At 33.0% G+C, this 26,800-nt stretch overlaps 1 long non-coding RNA gene across 1 annotated transcript; it reads right to left on the minus strand.

Moving 5' to 3' along the window:
* Positions 1-409: 409 nt before the first annotated feature.
* On the minus strand, positions 410-5,245 carry LOC132716176 (uncharacterized). Its single transcript, XR_009623777.1, has 3 exons — positions 5,120-5,245; positions 2,984-3,045; positions 410-497 (listed from the first exon to the last, which is right to left on the minus strand). It is a non-coding gene; the product is annotated as an uncharacterized LOC132716176 (long non-coding RNA).
* Positions 5,246-26,800: the final 21,555 nt, after the last annotated feature.

The following is a 26,800-nucleotide window of genomic DNA, read 5'->3' on the forward strand; positions in this document are numbered from 1 at the left end:
AATTACATCTCTTTACATGCATGTGCATAATAAAGGTTAAGAGTGCAATTTTATATTAAGTCTCTGTTTAAGAAAAATGAATGAAGGTTGTACTTTATCACTATCGTCATCATCATCATCATTATTATTATTATCATTATCATCATCATCATCATCATAATTATTGTCCTTGTCGTTTTTTTTTGCACTAACATTGCCATCATTATCATAATTATCACATCTATAAACATCACTATAATTATCATTATTCATTATTATCATTGTAATCATTATAACAATATATATGACTGTTTTAATAATGATCACTTTCAAGATATTTTTTTATCTAAATATGCAACAACTTTTTCATAACAACGGTTAGTTTCATACCTATTGCAAGCTATATAACATGTAACAACACAAATCTTACCTGTTTGTGAATCCGGCTTGTTCCATGTCTCATGTTCAGAACAATTGCTTGGCTCGAGACATTTCCAGGTGTCTTCTTGTAAACACCACTGTAGTATTATATCATGATTTTATCAGAACATATGAATTTATGATTTGTTCTGTTGACTACTGCTTGAACCAATGATATTGCAGTTTTCTTTTTAGATCATATGATAAATCAGAATAGAGATAATGCAAACAACAGAGGCTTTAGTACATATATTCGGTCAAGTTGTAAAAGGTATGAGTATTGAGGAAATCTATGTAATGATATTACGTTTTCTGTGATTTGATTATTCTAACATCTAACTGCGTAACAACTGATAAACAACTATTTTAATTATAGAAAGCTAAATCTCTACTGCCTGAAATCTGTTCTGTAAATGTCACTTTAAAAAAAAAGAATACTAGTAATACTTATATGAAATAAATATGTTGGTAAATTTCCTTTTGAGCGGCATAAAGCATCACTAAATGGTTAAGCCTACCTATATTTTTAAGAGGCTCGACCATGACACTATGGAAACATCATGATTTTACCGTTTTCAAATTTTATAAAAAGAAATTAAATATAAAAGTTTATAATAAGAAGAATTTTTCTTCCAAGAATAATGTTGTAGGAACATCCAAATGATATATATGTATATGTTGTTTTTTTATCAATATTTTAAATAATTATTGAAATTGTGCCCATTGTAGACCGATCCACTTTAACAGTTAATGTCTGACTTATTTGAAATAACTTCTTTTTGATACTTTGGCTTATCAGTAAACAGCTTACCGCCCCACTAACTAATGTATGAGCGACCTGAAATGTACCTCAGATTTTACGTCTATTTGATTACAATAATAATACGGGAATTCAAGGTTTATTTACGAGGACATTTCATGTACTAGTAGTTTGGTATTGCAGTTTAATGCTGCTTTTGTTTCAAAAAGTGACAATCTGACTCAAATTATGATTCGGATTTCCCCAAGAAAGCTATTTATTGCCATGCAATCAGACCGGTTTTTAGAGAAAGGCATTAGACGAAGTATCAAAATTTTGTTTTCCTTGGAAGTAAAACAAATTGTTGACTTTTGTTAGAAAAACAAAGATTGCTTGAAGTACATTTGTAATTCGAAACAAGTAAAGTGGAAATATTGACTCAATTTTAATGGGCAAGACTGTATTGCCAGTTAACCTGTCGGCTATATGGATAATGCCCTGTTTGTTTTATAAATCGTGAAAATTACCTACACGGTATTGATTTTCCAGCGGTTAAAATTAGAAACCGCATCGCTTTCAAAATTGAGAAAGCTCGGAATGATTGGCTGTTTTAAAAATCACGAGAAGGTGACAACCTATTGCTGATCGTCAGATCCTAATGCGTAGCGTTATTTCGGAGATGATTTTAATCTGATTGTCACAAGTGGCAACATAGAAGAAAGGGATTCTTTGTTTCGTAAAGCAAGAAAGGAGTTGGTGGATTTTCAATTAGCAAGAATTCACTTTACCAGCAGTGTTTTCATAAATTTACGAGCCTCGGTAGACGTTTCGTAGTTTTGAGCATCTGACATTTTCTCGACAACAAATCCATAATCTGCACATTCAGGTACTTTGTAAAAATTCCAGTTAAATTTGACAAAAGTTCAATAAACAAGTTTTATACACGTGTACGTATTCATACATGTGCACGTGAGCTAACACAAAAACAAATTAGTAGGTTTTGAGTGAAAAACAGTTTCAGGCAAGCCACAAATTGAAACCTCTCTTTAAATGCCATAAAAACATATGATTTTTGACTTATCGTCGTATATATAAAATCAGGCCTGACCAAGGACAGCATTTATCTCAGCCCTTCTTGACCAAGACGGTTTTACGAGTCACTGAGGCATGTCGTTACAATAGTTTCTTTTCAATCAAAGTCTTTTTCAGTCCCAAGTATTTGATTCAACTTGGTGTATTTTGAGTTATGCAATTTTAATGTAAAAGAATGTTTATAAGAATTGTTTACTCATGAATTGAACAGTAATTATGAATAGATAGGTAAAACATTACAAAAATAATAAAAACAAAAATAAGAAATGCTGAAATAACAATAAACTATGAATAATCGGCAGGATCGCACAATACCTTTTGGAAAATATATGAATTAAAAAATCTTTATTCCCTGTTCACAATGTTTTATAAAAAAACTAAATTTATTTCGAAAGTATTCCGCTATTAGGGGCCTTTTTAGTGTCATATTTAATTTCTCACACGCTTCATGTAATCCGCACACGCTTCATGTTGTCATTTGTAATAGTGATTACCACATTACAGCCTGTCGTACAAAACATATTTGAGCCGCGTCACGACAAAACCAACATAGTTGAATTGCGACCAGCATGGATCAAGACCAGCCTGCGCATCCGCGCAGTCTGATCAGGATCCATGCTGCTCGCTGTCAGTTTCCCCACTTGTAATAGAGTTGGTAATCCTGATCAGACTGCGCGGATGCGCAGGCTGGTCTGGATCCATGCTGCTCGCAAACCCACTATGTTGGTTTTGTCGTGACACGGCTCATTTTACCTTTTGGTCTTGACAATATCCACTAGCAGAAGTCTCCAAAATCAACGCCAACTTGAACAAACCTGGAAGAAAAACAGGCAACAATATGACTTATATACCTTTTATATGTGAAACAACATTGTAAAATAGCACTCAACATCTTTCTTTCTCTAAGGGTTAAGAAAAGAAAGATCCTTCTCATGAACAGTAAATACGACAACTGAAGGTTAGACTTGTAAAAGAAGAACACTTTTAAGTGTTAAAAATGAGTTCAGCCGGTGCTAGGGGGCGTGAGGGATTTTGCACTTATTCAGTATCCCTCATGTACAGACTCAATCAATCCGAGTGTGCAATTTTCATGTAATTTTGCTGAGGTGAATGCTCCCGAGGGATAACCCTTCTTCCAGATTTGTAGACTTGTAGACTTGTATATTACTTTATGAAAAAAATATAGCAAAATGAATTCTTGATTCAGGACGCTGTGTAATGTTTGCTAGATTTGAATACAGGGGTTCGTAATTTTCTAAATAAGAATACTTTAAAGGTTTTAACGAATTTACAAAAGTGATCAGTCTCTTACAGTTGTCGTAATTATGCATTGTTGAAATCATTATTATGAAAGTTAATTGAAAGTGATTTATAACCCTCTAACTATACAGGAACACCACAGATGAAATTTTACAATATTAAGAGACTTTTATTAAAATATGTGCTATATTACTCGTATATTATGTGAACAAGTTTTTTTTAGTTCAGAAATACCTGACTGACTTTGGGAGGTATTTAACGTTCGTGAAGTTAGCCAGACCGCCGGGACAGCCGGAACAAATTTTCGTCTAGTCCGGCTGTTCAGGCTACGCCGGCTAGCCGGAATCTGGTTCCGGCAGATTTGATACAGTAAAACCTTTGCAAAAGACCATTGCTATTTGATTTGGCTAAAATATGTTTGACATGACTCCACAAAGTATATAGGGGAACATAACATTTATATGAGATGATCCGCAAGCTCCGTTATTCAGAGAATGAACGATTTTGTATCTGTATGTACAGCTTATGCGTCACTAGTATTATAATTCCAGTAGGTTTTCTCGACTGTCAGACATTTCGACCCTTCATCCGATGCTTTTCAGTCATGGATTTTGACATATGAATAGTTTAATGTTTGAAATTCTAATAATATTATTGATAACATGTATGCTATGTGAAAGTGAAATAGTAACTTATTTTCTATTTCTACTTAGAGACACTAGCATTTTTTTGTCATAAAACAAACGGATATGATGATAAATGTAATTATCAGGTAAATTATGTTAAAATAGTTTGTACAAATGAAGACTTTTCTCATTTTATTTTATAATATATATATTGATAAAGGGCTAGAATGTAACAGATTCCGTCGCTTCATTTTGATAGATTATACTTAATCAAGAAGACATACGACGGTCTTTTGTCATCTGCATTTCTAAGCCAGTTCTGCTCAGTGATAAAACGTAATGCAACGCATTGCAGCAACTTAACTAACGTAATTGAAATAAGGCGTACACCAGTCCTGTAGCACCATGCGCACATTGCAACACTAGACAAAAATAATTGTTGTATTTACTCCTTTAGAAGCTGTAGGTAATCAGTACAAGTAAAATTTGATCACATTGCAGAGATAAAATAATTTTAATATACAAAAAGAAACATTTTTATCAAGCGTTAGGTTCGACTGACTCTACATGACAAAAATGTTTTAAAATCGGCGTAAATAAGCAAAAAAAAAAAATACAAACAAGCAAACTAATGAAGACTCCAAACAAATAGTCGATACAAATGTGGCATGTTGGTTGAAATTCATTCATTTCTTTATAAGCCCTTTGAAGCTGTTAGGTCCATAAAATAGGCCAATCATAAGTACTTGAACTTGAAAGGTCCGCTCAAATGTGCTATGACCCGAGTGGACTGAAGATATATCTTTTTTATAGACGTAACTGAAACTACAGAACTGTGCAAGTATTAAAAGCATCAAATCTATCCATATACAATCTATCCTTCCAGTTCACTTTAAACACATGTTTTTTGAGCTTGGAATCCTCGAAGTATTGAGAAACAGTGTAACAATAAATAAATTAATAAATTTAAATAAATAAATGAATAAATTAATAAAATACTTACCAAGAAATAGAAGCAAAACAAATTCCATATGTGCTAGGATTTTATATGAAACAAAGAAAAATATTAAGGGTTCCAAGTTTTGCTGTGAAAAATATACTTTTCACACTAAGTTCAACAACATTGTATCCTATGCAACATTTGTCGAGTGGCTTCTTAAAATACGTTTCACGTAGATAATTGATTTTTGCCGTTTGTTTCTGTTTCATTTGTTTGATTTCCGATGCAATTGTTTTAACAAATATAAATAATTTAGATAAAAGCAAGGAAAAATGTATCACCTAAGACTTACATGACATAAATTGGCATATTTTAAATTCCTACGTCAAACAAAAAGTGCTTTCAATCCTAGCAGGGTAAGCGTTAGTAAGGTAATGACATTGAAATTCAGTTAAGTAAAAACATTTTATAAGACATATATTGATAGCATCTCTTTGAACATGATATATTTTATAAGGAGACTACGCATGTTCCTAAATATTTTCACAGAATTGTAAGACAAGATATGATTTATTTCGGCATAATGTACATACAAGGTAATAAAACACATGGAGTGAGACATAACTTAACACATACATGAGCACAAAAACCATAACATGCATACCAACACCAGGGATAACACAAAAAAGGGTTTTACTTCATAATGATTGTGTTCATTGATTTAAGGTGATGTTTGAATACAGGTCGCCTGTAGTCAGATGATATGCCATCTTTGAACGAGGTTTGTTCTTTTCACATTTGACATTAACATTTGGATTGGCGATTCGTTTAGTTTTAAGCGTATCTGTATTTTATTTTGTATCTTTTATCGCCAGTCTATGAAATATGTATTATTTCAACAATCTGATAAAACCTTGCAATTGGTCGATTACATGTAAATAAAAAAGATAAATGTCCTTCGATAATTAAAAGCGTATAAACTTTAAACTACTGAAATATTTCTATACAATTAAGACTTGTATCATAAGTTTATGATCGATTCTAGGAAAACTTGTAACATAGTATATTTCTGTTATTAAACAAACATGTAAATACATAGTGCATAAATAAAATAAAAAATGGAATTTAACCGTTTAGCAATGATTCCGTGCATTCGCATTCGTGCATTCATTTGGTCGAAAGGAAACATAAAAGACATATTTCTTTCATACAGGCATTTTCTATTCTTTTTTCAAAACTAAAATTTTGTCAACTGCAGGCAGCAGAGGTAGAGCTTTATACATTTTATTGAAGTAATATTTACCAATGTCATCTATATGAAGGTCAAGGTCATGTCAATAAGTGAACACGTCATGAAATACTGGGACTACTTATTTGCATTTTTAATCAATTTGGAGGAGTTTTATATGGAAAAAAATATATGTGTGGATTACTTATGAGTTGTAGATTATTTTGCAATGAGTGATGGGAAAGAAAAAAAAAGAGACAAAAAAGTGATGGTGAAACACCTGATTCTCAAAGGAGAACAAAGGAAGCTAAAATATCGAGTAGAGGAGAACATTCCGATATAATTGCAGATAATAGTGCGGTGGTCAACGGTTTGTACCTTTCTTTATTAAACGATAGCAGATCACCAATAAATAGGGATAATCATTTGAATAATAACGGTATAATGGCTCAAATACCACAATCAATGAACGGTACATGTTACAGTCCGTATGTAAATATGCCTATGGGTTATCCGGTATCGGCAATGAGCTTAAGAAACGCATCAACACCCATGAATATGCCACAGACGAATTCGACCAGTGTACAAACGGGTGCAAATCAAAATCAGACAAGTAAACCTGTGAATTATGCTGACTTGATGGATTTTTTAAACAGTAAGTTTGAGGACATATCTACCAGACTTGGAAAGCTGGAGAATTTAGAACAGTAAGTTGGTGACATTGATAATAAAATATCCAAGCTGTGGTCTGATTTAGATAAAAGGGTGTCCAAAAATGACGAAAAAATCTCTGCTGTTTAATAGAGAGGCAGTTGAAGCTCATGATTTTGATATTGAGAAAACAAAGGATGAAGTTCAAAGTTTGAAGAGTGAAAATAGACGCATAAAGGATGAAGTGGTTGACATGCAGGCTAAGGCTATGATGACAAATTTAATTATTGGTGGTATAGCTGAGAAACAGAACGAGACCATGGAATAGACTAAAGAATGTGTAATCGAGTATTTCAAGAAGGATTTGAAGATTCCGGATGAGCAAATTGGTGATATAAAAACTAATTCAGTAAAACGTCTGGGTCCGAAAAAGAAGGACAAACCGAGAAATATCCTAGTAGTATTTCAAGAGGTAAAAATGAAAGAGTATGTAAAATCATTTAAGGACACTGTAGATTCGAAGGCGTCAGGGAAATATATGCACGATCAATATCCTCAAGAAATAGCAGAGCAGAGAAGAAAGTTAATACCAATCATGTTGAAAGCTCGGAAAGCAAAGAAAGATGCATTTATAAAGTACAATAAACTGTTTGTCGACGGGAAAGGGACGGGGAGTTTGGTAAAGTTGTGTAGCAGTTTCATGGGGGTGATGTGAAAATTAGTATTTGGAAGTGTAATGGACTTTCCGCTGAGAAACAAGATAGTGATGAATTTTGCAAATTAATATCAAATCAGGATATTGTTTTCCTGTAAGAATCTTGGACCAGTAAATATAGTAAAATCAATTTCGAGGGTTACACAAACTTTAATTTCTACAGGAAATTTCAAAATAGAAGAGCTAAAAGGTGTAGTGGTGGTATAGTCTTATATGTTAAAAACGAATTAGAGCCGGTATGAGATAATAAGAAACCACCATGATACTATAATAATAATGGATTAGACTTGAATTGCAACTTTTTTTAAATTCGATTCAGATATATATTTATGTGCAATATATCTATGGGGTGAAGATTTGCCTGCGTACGATGTTGTCAATTGTAATCTTTTTGACTTACTACAGACTGATATTAACGAATTTCAGGCGTTAGGAACGGTTTTGGTTGGCGGGGATTTTAATTCTCGTGTAGGCTCGAAACCTGATTATATTGTGAACGATCGTATTAACTCGATCATCGACAACGAAGAGTACATACCAGATGAACCCATTCCAAGGACAAATTCTGACAGTGTATAACAATTATGGCATACAACTACTTGACTTATGTAAAGCTACTCGGCTAAGCATTTGCAATGGGCGTTTAGATAAGGGTTCCTTCACATATTACGGACACAATGGTTGTTCAACAATTGATTATTTACTGTGTCACCAGGCTAACTTGGGGCGAATTGGTACAGTTCGGCACAAGTGATTTTACCATGTTTCAAGAATCATGCTATGTTACAGTTCAGCATCATCGCACTTATGTATTAGGAACCGGAAGTTGAAAATGAATATAGTCATTCTAGAATAAAGTGGAATTCTCAAAAACGGGATGCATTAGAAGCAATATTATAGTGTCACTTCCACAATTTTAACCGCATTATTTGAAAAATAGGACCGGAAATGATAAAGCACATGTGAATGAAACTGTCACAATAGATATTAACAACGTTTAATAAATAGTGCGTCGACGCCGTTGTTTGAAAACACGTTCATATCATAACAAGGTGAAACATAACATTTGCACAAAATCGGCATTTAAATCATCGAAATGGTTCGATAATGAATTGTGTGAATAAACGGAGGATATATTTAAAAGCACTAGAAGTTTTCAACTTAGATAAATGTAATGAAAAAATAGAATCAGTTATTAACTTTAAAAGGGAATATAAGCGACTCGAAATCGTAAGAAACTAGCTTATAAAACACGAAATCAAAAGGAGATAGAAGGTTTGCGCAAGAAAAAGCCTAAGAGACTTTTGGAAGTACTTTATAAAAAAGGGAGGGATGCGCGGAAATTCCTTGTCTACAAGTGATTTCTACCAAGTATTTTAAAAACTTGAAGTAATGAAAATTAACATTACAACTGAAGGTTGAAAGCGAACGGTTTGCGTCGGAAGACATTAATTCGGATAATCCTATCTTCTCAGACTAGATAATACTATATCCCAGAGACCAGAAATTTTAGCGGCTTTGAAAACTTAAAACGTGGAAAGGCAAGCTCTACTGATAACTTAAATCAAGAATGGGGGGGGGGGGGGGGGGGGGGGGGGGGGGGGGGGGGGGGGGGGGGGGGGGTTGGGGGGGGGGGGGGGGGGGGGGGGGGGGGGGGGGGGGGGGGGGGGGGGGGGGGGGGGGGGGGGGGGGGGGGGGGGGGGGGGGGGGGGGGGGGGGGGGGGGGGGGGGGGGGGGGGTGGGGGTTGTTCATTGAAATCTGGGGATATATTAATAGGCCATTTAACAGATCTTTTTAATCTTATATTCGATACCGGTTTTTCCCCGGATAAATGGTCGGAAGGTATAATTATTCCATTATTTAAAAAAAGAAACGAAAATGATGTGAACAATTATCGTGGAATAACATTGATCAGTGTCCTAGCAAAGCGGTTTACATCTGTGTTAAATAAGCGTTTAACGGAATGGTGTCAAAAAATAATATTATTTCTGACGCTCAGTTTGGATTTAAAAAAGGTTTTTCCACAGTTGATGCTATATTTTGTTTAAACGGATTAATAGAAAAAATTCTTGGAAATGGCTCTCGCTTGTATGCTGCGTTCATTGATATGAGCAAATGTTTCGACAGCGTTTATAGGAACGCGTTATGGTACAAAATGTTTAACCTTGGAATTTCTGGAAAAATGTTACGTGTAGTGAGGTCGATGTATGAGCACGTGAAAAGTCAAGTACGTCACTGTAATACGTTTTCTGAATTCATTGAAGTAGCAGTAGGCCTAAAGCAAGGAGAGATATGTTCGCCTCTGCTGTGGTCAATTTTCATCGAAGATTTAGAATTGTATTTAGGTTCAAATATTGATAGTAGTGTAAATATAGCAGACTTGACACTTATATTGCTTTTATACGCTGATGGTATGAGTCTAACTGTCTGAAAACAGTGCAGGGTTTGCAGTCCCATTTGACAATCTACGAATTTATTGTGATCGTTGGGGTTTAAAGTAATGTAAGAGAAAACAAAAATAATGGTAATTTAGACGAAGAGGTTGCGTGAGAGACGATGAGAAATGGGAGTATAACAGGAAAACGTGGATATTGTAGATACATTTAATTATTGGAACTGTATTTGGTTCAAATGGAATTAACTGTCAATCAACAATTGTTAATTGGTAAAGCAATGAAAGCTATGCATTTTTTTAAAAGCTATAATATCCCGTGAATTTTGATTTTACTCTAAAAGTTCAATGTCAGCTGTGTGATTCATTTGTAACATCTATATTAAGTTATGCAGCAGAAGTGTGGGGTAATTCAAAAGCTAAAGAAATTGAACGAGTGCAGTTAAAGTTTGCAAAAGACTTCTTAATGTTAAAATGTCAGTAAGTAATGTGTCTGTATATGGAGAGCTAGGACGCTATCCGCTTTATATAAATCGTTTTGTTAAGATATCAAGTTCTGGATTAAAGTTTTAAATTCCAATTATTTTATCATAAAAAACGTTTATAAGGAGCTGGTTAAATGATGCTATTCATGTAAAAAGAACTGGGCATATAAGTTAAAAGTTTTATTAGAAAACTATGGATATGGATATCTTTGGGAAATACAGGACAGTATTATTGGACGGTTAAAGTTTGATTTCATGTTTAAACAAAGAGTGATTGACTGTTTCCTTCAGGAATGGAGAAGTGATATTGATAGCAAACCTGTATTATTGGTATATAAACATGTTAAAGAGAATTCGAATATGAACCTTATTTAGACTTGTTGAACAAATCACAGAGACTTTTCATAACAAGAACGAGAACATCTGCGCACTGTTTACGCATAGAAATCGGGCGTTATGGAAATAATAGAATAGACAGGGAATATAGACTGTGTCAAATTTGTGAAAATGGCGAGATAGAGGACGAATATCACTTTATGTTAAAATGTGCTAGATACAGAGTCATTAGAAAACGATATATTAATGAATATTTTACACTTCGACCAAATATGTTTAAGCTAATTGAACTGCTAAGATCTGTGAATCACAAGACAATGACAAATTTGGTGATGTTCATCAAAATTTAATGTGCACTTAAAATTCGAGAAAATATACTACGACAAAATGACTTATCATAAACGCTATATTCAAAATTTATTGCCGACTGTTTAATGAGTTAATTAATTTGCTTGTCAACACATACCTTCATTTACGTAAATAATATTTATATTCATATTAATTTTATTATTTATTTGACATGACCTTACTATTTCCACAGAGTTAAAATACCCCCAACTAAAATAAGCGAGGCTAGCAAAAATACCTTACATATACACAAGGGAGTTCACCAACTAGATACTGACCAGCTGGTTGTTTCTATATGCAACGAAAAAATAAATGTCAGTCCACCCATCACTACTAATGATATAGAAAGATCACACCTTATTGGCCCAGTCAGGGATGGCTATGGACAAATCTTGTGCAAATTTAAACATTGGAAAACAAAACAACAAGTATACAAATCCAAATCACACCTTAAAAATCACAAGTCGGATACGTTCAAAGTGTTTATTACAGAAGACCTTACCAAGAAAAGGCAGTTTATAGTGCAACAGTTAGAAATGGCAAGGAGAGATAAACATATAGATAGTTTCTGGACCTCTGATGGCCGTATTCTTTATAAAGTGAAACCCCAAGATAAAGTTCACTCCATCAGACAATTGGGAGATATCGATCATCTCCTGCCGGACCCATCAGACCAGATGCTTAACAGTCCTTTGGCATCGAACAGAAGCAACCATGTCACATCTCAGCCATGAACCAACAACATTTCAGAGTAAGATGATACACTTTAGATAGACTATATAAAGATAACTTTGTGTGAATAAAGCATCTGATAAACTTTAGATAGACTATATAAAGATAACTTTGTGTGAACATAATACATGGGGAATCATCTGTTATTCTTCTTAATCTTTTAATTATCAAGATTATCTCCCTTCCTTGCTAATACAAACTAGTTTTAAAAAATCCTACCTGATAATTACATGTATATATGTACTGTACTCCAATGCTTGTTTTTGTACTATTAATTCATTACACCAAGTATCAAAGTCAAAAATACAGTATTTTTATATTCCGAGCATTTTTAACCATAATATTGATATACACATCACAAATTTAATGTTTATATCCATCATCTAACATAAACATAAATCCATTTTCCTTTTTCTATTAAACACAACACAGATGTCCGTGTTCGAAATATTTTACATATCCATGATAACTTCAAATTGTACTATATCTCAATGTATAACGGTCTCGGATAGCATCATGATTTACACACTATACCGTTATTGTTTGTAAATTTATACATACATACAATACATAGTAACTGTCACTCATCTATTAATGTAAGAGATTAACAGCACCGTCTGATGTCTGATCTTAGTTATAATCTTTTGTGTGTAATATTAATATTGTCATTGTTAATTCGATGACATGCACTGAAAGTAATATTGAGCACATTCGACTTTTTATTTATACAAGTACATCTACATCTGTATATATACATATATTTTCTGTTGCATATATATTTTATATAAATATGGTGTATATATATTTTCCCGTCATAATACACACTGTTAATAGTTTTCTTGCCTTAATAAAATAATTATTATCAACAACTAGCTACTATATGTATGTTGTAGTTATATTTATATTTTTAGAGACTACAAACGTCCGCTGAACAGTCAATTTGTCATTTCAATATTTAGTACTGCTTGTAAACGAAATGTATAAATGTATAAGGAATATTTTTGTTTATGTTAAATTTCTTGTTGTTTAATCATTTTTGATCAACATTCAAACACTTCATCTTGATTATAAATAGATAAATATCTTTTTCATGATAAAAGTACAAGTGTTAATTAAGACAATTTTAAGTTTGATTCAAGATTAACTTAATATAAAGTATAATCATAAAATTCCGCTTTTTTGCTCAACACATTTTTTCCCTTCTTTCTTTATCTGACTAGAAATGTCCATGTTTTACTTTTTGTATATCTTTTTGACAATTTGGGGTTTATTTGGATCCAGCATTTGTTATATTGTTTTGATAACGGGATTGTGTCCGTCTGTTCGTAGTTGTTTTTCTTTTGTGAAAAATCAATCGTCATCTGTCATGATTTTTAAATTGTGTTTTCTTTTCCCTAATGGGTAATTGTGTAGTAGCATGGCGGATGGCGATTGGTTTATTCTATAACGGTACACAGGGTATTAAGAAGTCTAGTATATTCTATAGTTACCCAGTGCATAACATGTATAGGAAATTTCTATCATTATTTTCTCGCTTACAACAGTATATTAACTCTCTACTGGCATTATTAATTATAAGTGTACATAATGTCTGTTTTTCTACTGTTACTATGGCTTTTGTTGCAAAAGATATATTTGATACTTTTAATGAAAATGCATCATATTCAGATACTTTATTTTTTAATCTGGAAATCTTATACATAATCAAGCTTATTCTATTTTTGTGTGGTGACATTGAAAAAAATCCAGGTCCGGGTGAAAATGACGACAATTGTCTATCAATTTATAGTCAAAACATAAGAAGTATTAGAAATAAGCTAAGTTACATAAAAGATAATTGGCTCGATTTTGATATACTATGTTTTACTGAAACACATCTTGACAATTCGGTTATAAATGAAACAGTTTTCTTAGAATCTTTCACTACGGTTTATCGCAAAGATGTAACATGCCACTCTGGTGGAATTTTAGTTTATGTTTCTGACCAACTTATATCTAAACGTAAATCAGAACTGGAAGATTTTTTACAAGAATCAATATGGATTGAATTAAGAAATAAACATTCGAAATACCTTATATGCACTATTTATAGGCAACCCAACTCATCTGTAGAATTTTGGAACAAACTTAATATATGCATGGAAAAGGCTATTGAACAATGTGATAAAGTTATTTTAGTAGGTGATGTAAACGAAGACCAACTGAACTTAAATAATTACAAATTCAAAGATATTTTATTATTAAACGATCTGCATAATCTAATTACAGAACCCACACGTGTAACCGACGATTCCTCAACCTTAATAGATCCCATAGCTATTTCCAATAATATCCACGTTTATCATTCTGGCATATTTCATACACCGCGAGAAATAAGTGACCACTATGGAACTTATGTTTTTATCAAATACATACATGAATCATTTAATACGTATAAAAGACGCGTTTGGATCTATAATCGTGCAGATTTTCAACGTTTAAATAACCTTATACAGTCAACAGACTGGTCTTTTTTATATAATGATTCTGTTCATAAGGCATGTGAATCTTTTACAGCACTACTTTTAGACCTAGCTAAAGAGTGTATTCCTACGCGTTTAGTAACAATTCGACCAAAAGATAAGCCCTGGTATGACTCGGAAATACGTAGAACAACAAGACAACGTGATCGGAGTAAGAAAAAAGCAATTAGAACTAATTCTTTAAATGATTGGAATGCCTTTAAACGTCTCCGTAATAAAGTCAATAACTTAAAAACTCATGCTAAAGAATCTTTTTTTAATAATTTAGAATACTCGTTAGAGGAATCATGTAATAATAATCCGAGGCAATATTGGAAAACAGTCAAATTACTGATAAAAGAAAACTCTACTGCGTTTAGTTCAATACCATCTCTTTATCATTAATGAAAATAATAATGAGAAACATTTCACAACTGATTCCGAAAAGGCCAACTGCTTAAATGAATACTTTACTTCCGTTTCAAAAATTGACTCATCAGCTACTCATCTTCCGGAATTTGTTTACAAATCAAATAACAATTTAGAAGATTTTAGCGTAAATACTCAAGAAGTTTTAGACATACTATCACTTTTGCCTGTAAATAAAGCAGTCGGGCCTGACCAAATAAGTCATAAATTATTAAAAGAAACTCGATATAGTATATGTTATCCTTTAACTATATTGTTTAATAGGTCTCTCTCTGAAGGTATTTATCCAAATACTTGGAAATTTGCAAAAGTGATGCCACTTTTTAAAAAAGGTAACAAAAACTCGCCATCAAATTATAGACCTATCTCATTGATTAGCTGTGTAGGTAAAGTTATGGAAAGGGTAATCTTTAAACATATTTACAATCATCTACACTCAAATAATTTAATCTATCCATTACAGTCTGGTTTTATTCCCGGACATTCTACGGTATATCAGCTTATTGACATTTATCATCAAATTTGTGAATCATTTGACAAAAAACAATCAACATGTATAATATTTTGTGATATATCGAAAGCTTTTGACAGAGTCTGGCATCAAGGTCTTATTTTTAAACTTACACAGTATGGTATTAATGGTAATTTATTAAATTGGACTATCGACTACCTCTCTGAAAGAAAACAGTCCGTCTTTGTAGGATCAGAACTGTCCGAAACACTTGACATCTCTGCAGGCGTACCCCAGGGATCGGCCCTTGGGCCTCTTTTATTTCTCATCTATGTTAATGATATTGCCGAAAATTTGATAAGTATAACTCGTCTTTTCGCAGATGACAGCTCTCTGGCCGTTTCATCCAATGACATGCGTTACATAGAATCTACTTTAAATCACGATCTCGAAATTATCGATGAATGGTCCAAACAATGGCTTGTAAGTTTAAATCCCAATAAAACGGAGGTTATGTTTTTTTCATCAACTACATCCGACAAGCCTACTCTCCTTTTTAATGATAATGTTCTTGATTTTGTAGATCATCACAAACATTTAGGTATAACTTTTTCAACGGATTTAAAATGGCATCAGCATATTGGTAACATTATTACATCAGCCTCTAAAGTTTTGAGTACCATGCGTGCACTTAAGTTTAAACTGAAACGCTCCACTCTAAATAAAATTTACATTTCATACATGCGTCCAATATTAGAATATGCCTCCGTTGTGTGGGACGGATGTACAGTATACGAAAAACAATCACTTGAACAACTACAGTATGATGCAGCGCGCATAGTAACAGGCCTTACCAGGTCGGTATCGATCAATTCGCTTATAAAAGAAGTTGGGTGGGTTTCCCTCTCAGATAGGCGTAAAATACAAAAATTAGTTACGGTTTTTAAAGCTAAAAATGGTCTTCTTCCACAATACCTTGAAAACATATTTCCATCGCTGGTTTCAGAAACAACAAATTACTCGTTAAGAAACAACAATAATTACATAACAATAGCTAGGCGCACCGAAACGTACAACAAATCATTTATACCTTCTGCTACTGAATTATGGAATGCATTAGACACCGAAATTCGCGAAATTAATTCATTGAATATTTTTAAATCTAGAATAAAAGAAAAGTTTAAAGCCCCCGTAGTACCTAAACACTTTTTGTTTGGTATAAGATATTTGTCAGTTTTACATGCTCGTTTAAGGAACAATTGTAGCAACTTAAACGCTGACCTTTTTAAAAATCATTTGAGAGAAAGTCCGACTTGTATATGTGGTAACCTTTGTGAGGATGTCGAGCACTATCTATTTTGCTGTCCATTATTTAAACCTCAGAGACTTATACTCTTCGCAGAAACCAGAATTTTTCATCCTCTTAATGTTGAGATATTACTGTGGGGTAGCAATTCTTTAGATGTTAACAATAATGAACAAATATTTGCGGCTGTCCAAAAATTTATCAAAACTACTGACCGTTTTCGAAACACATGATATTTTTGTAAATCGGCCGATTGCACTAATCCTAAACCTGGTACCACAAATAATTGACAATCACATTTATGATAGACGTTTACTCCCAATGACGAATAATACTAAATGCTGGATCCTTAACCTTGTCGTTATTATATAAATACATAAATATACATTTTTTTCTGTCTTACTTATTTCTTACATTGTTTTATTTTTTTATGTTAATCTGTCTTTATTTTTTTTCTTTGTTCGCTTTATATGTATACATGTCACACTTTCTCATATAAATGCCATCAATGTTGATTAATATATTTTTCAGGGGGAGGGCCGATCGCTAATGTTGTAAGAACTTGGGCCCAACCCTTTTGCTATTTGTTATTTCGAAATCAATTTGTTTCTCTGTATATTTACATGTATATATTAGCAATAAAATATGATTAAACCAATTTAAATTCCGCAATAAACAAATTAAGGAACCCGCACACTATTTTTCCTGAAGAGTCGTAATGGTCGTCCTGGGTCTGGTGCCAATTATCAAATTATCAAGTTGTTAACATTTCCTTTTAAGCTAATGGTGCTATGAAATATGACATTGTCCGGGGACAGGTGTACACACAAATAAACTGCATGTTTTTTTAATGTCTTCAAACCAAATTAAAAACTAGAAATGTGTCCATAGGACACGGGTGCCCCCACCGCGCCACTGTTCTGTCAATCTTTTTACTAAGTCAAGGGAAATAACTCTACAAATACTGGATAAATCCACAAGCTAAACCCCAGGTGCAAATCTAAATATGCTGAGCAATCTGCCCATAAGGTTTAATGACTTGGTCAAATCCTTTTTGAGTAACTTGCGACACAAGTTGAAAATTGCAAAAATTTTCTAAGTGAAGGGCAATAACTCTAAAAATACTACATAAATCCAGACAAAAATACCTGGTGCACAACTGCACATGCTGATCAATATTCCTGTAAAGGTTCATGACTCTAGGTCAAATACTTTTTGAGCTACATGCGACACATGTTGAAAATTGCAAAATTTTACTAAGTCAAGGGCAATAACTCTGAAAATACTAAAAATATCCAGACGAAAATACCCAGGTGCACAACAACACCCACTGATCAACATTCCTGTAAAGTTTCATGACTCTAGGTCAAATACTTTTTGAGTTACGTGCGACACAAGTTGAAAATTGCAAAATTTTACTAAGTCAAGGGCAATAACTCTGAAAATACTAAAAATATCCACACAAAAATACCCAGGTGCACAACTACACATGCTGATCAACATTCCTGTAAAGTTTCATGATTCTAGGTCAAATACTTTTTGAGTTACGTGCGACACAAGTTGAAAATTGCAAAATCTTACTAAGTCAAGGGCAATAACTCTGAAAATACTAAAAATATCCAGACGAAAATACCCAGGTGCACAACTACACATGCTGATCAACATTCCTGTAAAGTTTCATGTCTCTAGGTCAAATACTTTTTGAGTTACGTGCGACACAAAAGTGAACGGACGGACGGACGGACGGAAGGACGGACGGAAGGACGGACGGACGGATGGACGGACGGACAAGGGTAAATCTAAATTCCCGCCACTAACGTGGGGGCACAAAAAAACATTCCAAAATAATTTTGATAAATTTGAGCCATTGGAAAGGTCTTTGAACGCATTCAAGTGTTTCTAAGTGTAAATGGTGAGTGCCCTGGTGAAGGTAAATAAAAATAACATCTTGCCATAATTGTGTTCATTTTATATTTATTTTGTTTTATTTATTTAAGTCTCATCTATACATGATTTACATATATAAAAACAGACATAAAACAGATATAATACATACATTTCAAGTATAGCCATTCTTATTATAGAATTATATGAGACTATAATAGCTTATAAGGGGGACAACTTTATAACCTACACAGACATATACTGTCTATCTACATTACGGAGTTGTCTCCCTTATTTACATAAACTTTAAAATTCTTGCTATCTTACAGACATTTACAAGTTAAAACACCGTAATTAGTAATTAAAAGGGATAAAATATCACTTAAAATGGTCTAAAAATTAAAGAGTTAAAACATACTAATCATCTGCTAAGATCTTATTTTTCTTGAGTTATTTGAATATAACATATTATTTCTTTTAGTAAGAATGTTACAACAGGTTTTTGCAAGTAATCTTATCATATCTGGGTTTTTAAACAGAAAAACCAGTTTATCTGTTTCATTCATGGCATTGTAATCTTCATTTAAACTATAAGCCTTATTTGTTAATGCAGCTCTATCTGATTCATACATGGGGCACTCCAAAAGAACACGTTTTTCATTTTCTATGCCGACTTCTTTGCCCTGTCCTGTTTTTGTTTGGGATCCGCCTGGGCTCCTTGCCATTGGTTCTTGTGGTTGCGTTCATTGAACGCCGCCTTTCCTTGTTGATCTTGTTTATCATATTTTACAGAACAAACATAGTCTTTCCTCTTCTGGGATATTTTCATAACGACCTGTTTCAAGCCTTAGTGGCGCTACCCCACATGTGAACCTAGACAGTGCTGATCTATGAGGATACGACATATGCATTTACAATAACTTTCGGTTTCATATACACTTTTAAACAATTTATAGGTTCGGAGCTTATTTCTTCCTCTACCATTGACTCCATTTAGTCTTAAAATGTCATTGTGCCACTGAATAATATGTTCGATCATAATACAATTTCTAATATCTTCTAACAAGTTTCTATGTGAAAATGTAATATTGACATAACTATGTAGTCCACTGTTAACTAATTTTTCTTTAACAATAAATGTCCAGCTTTTACAGTTTCGACTTCCTTTACTTAAACACCAATTAAAATTTTTCTTATTAATCCTATAGTCATGATAGTTAAAACAACGACTCCAGTGATTACAAACTGCCTTCCATTGTTCAACAATAATAGGTTTCCATCCCATATCACCTTGCACAGCCGCATTAGGTGTATACTTTCCGGTACCCAAGAAAACCGGAGTTAATACATGAAAACGATTTAGTGCCCCAAATGGCTGCTCCATATATGATAATAGGTACTACATTTGAATAATATAATTTTGTGTAAACATCATAGGGAAACCCACCAACATTTTTATATTTAGCGATAAAAAGTCCGAGGGCACGTCCAGCACTCTGCGCAACCATTTTTGCAGTAGAATTAAGATCCAAATGTTCAGTTAACAATAAACCGAGATATACATATCTATTTGAATATTCTAGAACAATTTCACCACATTTAACTTCGTACAGACATTGGCCTAAAATGCCAAAATGCATTAACAAACATTTTATTAGTTGAACACCAGCCGTTTAATAAATTCAGCATTTCTTGAAGATCACTTTCATTTTCCAAAATTAAAACAATATCATCTGCATATAACAAGATGCAAACACGTTCACCATCAACACATACTCCTTGCCCAGATTTTTTTTAACATTATTGCCAAATAATTTATGTAAATGTTAAATAGTATCGTTGATAATGAACACCCTTGTCTTACACCGGTTGTGACATCAAACCATTCTGTATAATAACTATTCACACGTACACAACATGAAACATCCTGGTACAGGGATCTTATTGCAGAGAGTATCTTTGTAGACATACCTGCATTTGTAAGTTTTGACCAAAGAATACCTCTGTCAATTGAATCAAATGCCTTACTAAAGTCTATGAAGGCAGTATAAGTAGATTGCTTACTTTTCTTTCTTATATCTATAATATTTGTTAAGCTTGAGATATGATCTACAGTACTGCGTTTCTGACGAAAGCCATTTTGCTCTTCAACAATAAGATCCCTAGCATCAGTCCATTTTACAATGCGTTCACTAAGGATACTGGTATAATGCTTATACATGGTACATGCCAGTGATATTCCTCTGTATGAAAGAGGGTTTTTTTAATCAGTGGACGACGACTTTGGTATTGGGTTTATAATACTTTTTGACCTCAACGCCGGTACTTGACCAGTACTAAAGCATACATTGAATAAAGTATGTAAAACAAAAACTGAGGAGTCATTTTTTAGAACCTCTGAAGGTATATGATCAATACCAGATGCCTTTTTTAATTTTGTCTTGTCTTTAGCTTTTTCACCTCCAAAATACATATATCATTATCTAGTAAAGAATCAGTTACATTTTCATTACATTTAAAATCTGTATTATTAACAGTAGAATTTGCATTGTATAAACTACTAAAATCAGTCTTCCATTTATTCAAAACTGTCTAGAGGTCACCTGATATATCACCATTATCCAACACAACCTGTAATGGTATAGACTTTTTGTGTTCATTTGCAATTCCTATTTTACCAATAGATTTCCAAAATTCATTATCATTGGAATTCAAACTTGACAGTAAATCATTTTGATATTTATACCAAAATAATCTTTTACTTTTTTTGACTTCTTTATCAAACTGTTTTCTTACATTAACATAAATATGCTTGAGCTCAGTTTTAATAGATCTATTTTAACTTTTCAACCAACTATGCTCAGCAGTATGAACAGCCGTCCATAAAGTAGACAATATGGGGTTCCACCACGGTTTTGGTTTCTTATTTCTTAACCTGGATGGAAGTCCAGGATCTATTCTTTTATAAGCAATCTTATCATACATTTCTGAGCTTACAATCTTACACCTTTCATTATAAGGTAAATCTATGTCGGATTGCATTCTCATACTATGTTCTAGTTTAGCTATAAGAGCATTTATTTTTGTAATTGTATCATCTTCTGATAGAAAACTATCTGGTACAGTATCTAAGTTAAACTTATCAAAACCAGGTACAGATTCATTCACTGTATGAGTTTGCATTCCCACATTTACATTGATATTCCATAATAATACAGAATGATTTCTAGCTAAAACATTTCCAATACTCATACAATTTAAAACATCTGATACATGTTTAACGTTATAATCAGTAAAGTATGTAAGATTTTCGTGGCTGACCTAGCAATAATCTACAACAGAGCCTCTTTTTACAGATATAGAAGTAAAATCATTTTGTATAAAATCACGACCATTTAACATGCACATATTTTTGTCAACAAGAAATTGGATTAAATGATCACCATATGAATTACTAACAAAATCAACAACATTACGATGCTCAATAATATCAACACCAGCAATGAAGTCTTCATTGTTACCACAACGGCTATTTAAATCTCCGCAAATAAATACCATGCCATCGTTTTGATAAGTGTATATACTTTCCAACAGATTATCATAAAAACTAATAACATCACTGTATCGACTAGAATTTTCCGGAGGTAAGTAGCAAACACATGGTAATATACATGTCACGGTTCAGAACTGTTCACTATTTAGGGGAGAAGATGTGTAAGCGGCCGGATAGCTCAGTCGGTAGAGCCGCGGAACGGTATTCCGAAGGTCCCGGGTTCGAGTCCCGGTCAGGCTGCACATTTTTCTCACCCTGTAACAAATTGGCGCCCGACGGGGGACCGTGACTGATTATAGCTCGGAGTTCAATTAGCATTGCTCTGTAGCTTTGTGAAATTCGAGGACGAATTTCAATATTGTGGTGAAGTATGTCACGGTTCAGAACTGTTCACTATTTAGGCGAGAAGATGTGTAAGCGGCCGGATAGCTCAGTCGGTAGAGCCGCGGAACGGTATTCCGAAGGTCCCGGGTTCGAGTCCCGGTCAGTCTGCACATTTTTCTCACCCTGTGACATACAAGAATCTTCAAATTTATGTTGCATTTTCAACCATAGTATGTCATCTAATGTATCATATAAAGTTGAGATGTTAAAATCAAGTAAAAGACTATTCTTTACAAAAAATCCTTTCTAGCATTACGATGTATCTGCTTTCTATTATTGCCGTACAAGGTGTAATTTTCTAAATTCAAAACATCTTGACCCATCAAATGTGTTTCAGCAACACCAATTATATCTGTATTTAAAAAAAATATACATTTTGACCTTAATTTAAAATTATCAGACAACTGGTTACAATTAAACCCATCTGACATTCCAAAAACCTGCTAATATCTAACTACTATAGTTCGAGTTGCCTCTGTTATTTCTGTTTCTTCCATTGTTACTTCTTCTACGCCCTCTGTAGGTTGACTGTTTAGACCTGTCTGAAAAAGAATTAAGTCTGTCATTTTCATTTTGCTTTTTATGAGCATTGCTCCCGTTATTACGTTGATCATTATTATTACTGTTTTCATTTCTGTTATTTGCATAACGGTCACTATTGTCATTACTGTGTCTATATCTGTTTTCATTCCTCTTTTTCATATAAGAGTCATTATCCTCACTATTCTTCCTGTTCGGTCATGATCCGCGATTCCCGTAAGAATTGCGATTTTCTTTTTGACTATTTGAGTCCTGGGATCTCGACATCCGTTCATCATCCCTGTTGTTTTGATGTACAACACGATTTCCTTGTAGCGCTATATTACTACCTTCATTTCTAAGGGCGTTAACAATTACTTTAAAGTTCATATTTGCCTGTCGCTCTTCATATGACTCGTCCTTGTTGATAAATACAGTATCATATTATTTGGAATCCTTGAGCTTGGTTTTCACTGACAAAACTTTTCTTCTGTTATCCAGAGACTGGAATGAGGCAATTACTAGCCCACAATAATCTTCTCTGTTTGATGTTTTTCTTTCTGTTTTTAGTACAGACACGTCAGATACACCAAGACCATTCATGATCATCAAATCAACTTTTCTATTCAGGTTTTCACCTTCATGTTATGCCAAACCCCTAATCACAATATTCAACTTCCTATTAGAATTATTATTACCAGGTTCGGCAGCCTCTGAAATCTTTTGCACTTTTCCTTCTATATGAGCAATTTCCTAGCATATTTCATCTGTGAATGAATTATATTTGTCTATTTACATCTGCACTTATCTTTTTCGCCTCTGCGTTGATACTTTTATCAATCATGTTACCAATTTTGTGATAAATCTTTACCTCAAGTTGGTCTATTCTGTCATTCATATTGTTGTTATGTGAAGCAACTTCTTCAGAGAGTTTCTTAAATGAAGAAGAAAAGTCTTCTAGTAAAACAGAATTGTCTGCAGCATTTACAGAATCTACTGAATCAGGGCTACCTGTACTAGACTTCTTACCTTGTACAACACGTCTCGATTTAACACAAACATCACTATCATCTAATAGGTTACTTTCGCTCAAGTGTCTTTTCCTTGTGTAGCACTTACTTTCACTTGTACAGTTCACAAATAATGGGCTTTGAATCACTGAATCAACATAGTCTTTAGCATCTGTTAAATCGTTAATTGTTCCGTCTGCCATCGTAATATGTAATAAATGTACAGTGAATCCATAGCAAAACTGTATATCCACTAAATACCACCACTCTGAATGAACTACGACAACATAAACTAAAGTTCTGTACAGATAGTTTGCTCACGAAAACTAATGTCAAACTATACAAATATAATCAATTATCCACGTGACCCTAGGATATTTCTATAAATTTCGCTCGGAATATACCTGTAAAGTTAAATTAAAAAAAGGAGTGGGACAGTCTTTGTAATTTAGGTAGTTTTTATATTTTATCATAACATTTGTCAGTAACATTTATTGGTCAATCACCATTATAATAGTCAATCTTTTGAAATATATATTACTAACTAAAGTCAACTTAACAGAGAAAAAGGAGCGTATTATCACTTTAATCTATCTAATAAATAGGTAATTTCGTAAAGTTCTATCTTTCAAATACTGAATAACAATTTATTAACAGTCATGAAATTATCTTTTTCTAAGATTCTACAAACTTCGAAACCTACAAGTTCATGGAACAATAAGTTTAATGTTATTGTGATGTCACACAATAATTTGATTACATTGATTTTTTAAGAATTTTTTTTTGTAATTGCCACCATAAACATTAAAACAGTATCAGCAATCCGGATAGCAAGTATTCGGATACGGCACATGTACTAGTATATTGCTTTAGCCTTATCAAATCAATATTATTTGTCATTTGTCATACACATGTGACATGGTAAAACAACATTGTGAATTATATATGATACTTTGTAAACGACTTATATAAGTGTTCATCAAAAAGTAAAGACCTTACTTAAAAGGCCGTATATTTGACGTCTATATACACGTAATGTAACAAATGACTTTAATCATATTACACTTGTTGTATCATTGTTACACATTCTTAAATGAAACAGGCCCTTTTCACTAGACAGAAAGTGAAAGAAACGATTATAGATACTATATATAGACAACATCATGAAATAGCCAAATCAACAAGGACGGTGACTTTCAAAAATACCACGTTTAATTTATTTTTTAGAATTGCAATTTGTGTATAAAAAGACTGGTAAGTTTTGGTTTTGATAACATTTATCAATGCTTTTATTCCTTTGTTCAAATTATGTATTTTATTTGTAATAAAATTAATTGCTACAATGTTAAATTAAAGATAAATCTATTTTTATTCTAGTTAAATATTTCCATCGTCGGAACCCACGGTACACATTCCATATTTTACCGATACTGGTATACGGTAAATAGCTTTGCAATGCAATATTTATAGTCCTGGCAACAAAAAACAACAAAAAACAACAATAAACAATCATTTAAATAAAATTCATTGTAAGGACATAATTTTAAATTGTTTAAGTCATAAATATTCTTGCTGTATGCAAGCATTATGAAATCAAATTTGTATTTTGTCAGTGTTAAAAATAAATGAAGATAAACTTTTGTCCTGTTAAAATATCAATTGATCTCACTGATAACTTGTCAGTAATTTCCGTGCATGCATGTACAATGCTGCTTTTCATATATTTGTGATTTAAAGTTTTATTGTAGTTGATTGTACAAGGAAATTGCATTAACTGCACTACGGGTGTATATATTATTCAAAAGTCAATATTCCAGCCAGATTTGACACTATTTATGTCAGCATATTAGCAATTAACCGACGAGCACTAACCAGTTCTAACCAGTCTTTCAATGTACATACAGCGTTGAACAAATTTTGTACATTGTGTATATGAAAACTATTTTTGAAACGTCTTTATTCAAATGAGACCAGTGCTGTGAATTTTGATACGCTGATTGGTTAACGTAATTTTGTATTGTAGAGTTGGTTTTCAACAGTTGTCTCCCTTAGAACATTGTTTGCACTATTTTTATTTTTATTTTAAAATCTTAACGAATGATCATACCATTGTTGTCGCTTATTACAGGCAAACTTATGGTATTAAGAATTTACAAATTCGTGCCGGTATGCTATAAGAAATGAACAGAATGAAGTTGTAAAAGAACCGTATTAAAAGACAAATGAAAAATGTACAAATAATTATGATGACATATACGTTTTAATTCTTCCTTACCTCTCTATGTTTATATAAAACATTTCGATCCAATTATATGTTTATATAAAACATTTAACTCCAATTAAATTAGAATAACCAAGAGCAAAATTTATGGGACTATTAAATATACTTAAGTAGTGTAAAGACATGTTCTAAGTTTTAAAATACGAATTAAAAAAGACTCTCTTGGAATGATAGTAAATTATAATTAAACAAATTTAAATCATTTTATAAAATAGATGCTATTAAACAACTAAAAGGAGGGGCAAATGCGTCGTACCTTAGCTTTTTACTGTTATTTTAAACGTACATGTGTCCCACTTTTCGTAGTTTCACGTTGGAATAAATGGTAAAATAATCGTTGCTGGGGACAGTTTATTTGGAAATATAGACATAAATTTTCAATATTAGGGGGTCTCGATGGACGTTTCTTAAGCACTAGAAAGGTTTTAACTCAATCAGTCCGAAATGTAATCCGACAGAGGGGCTATACTCCACTTGAAAGGTATCGGTTATTCTGTAAGAATCGAAATATATTGGCGATGTTCGTAACGTCGACGAA

Source organism: Ruditapes philippinarum, unplaced genomic scaffold (genome assembly GCF_026571515.1).
Source record: "Ruditapes philippinarum isolate M1 unplaced genomic scaffold, ASM2657151v2 ctg128_1_1_1_1, whole genome shotgun sequence".
Lineage (NCBI taxonomy): Eukaryota > Metazoa > Mollusca > Bivalvia > Venerida > Veneridae > Ruditapes > Ruditapes philippinarum.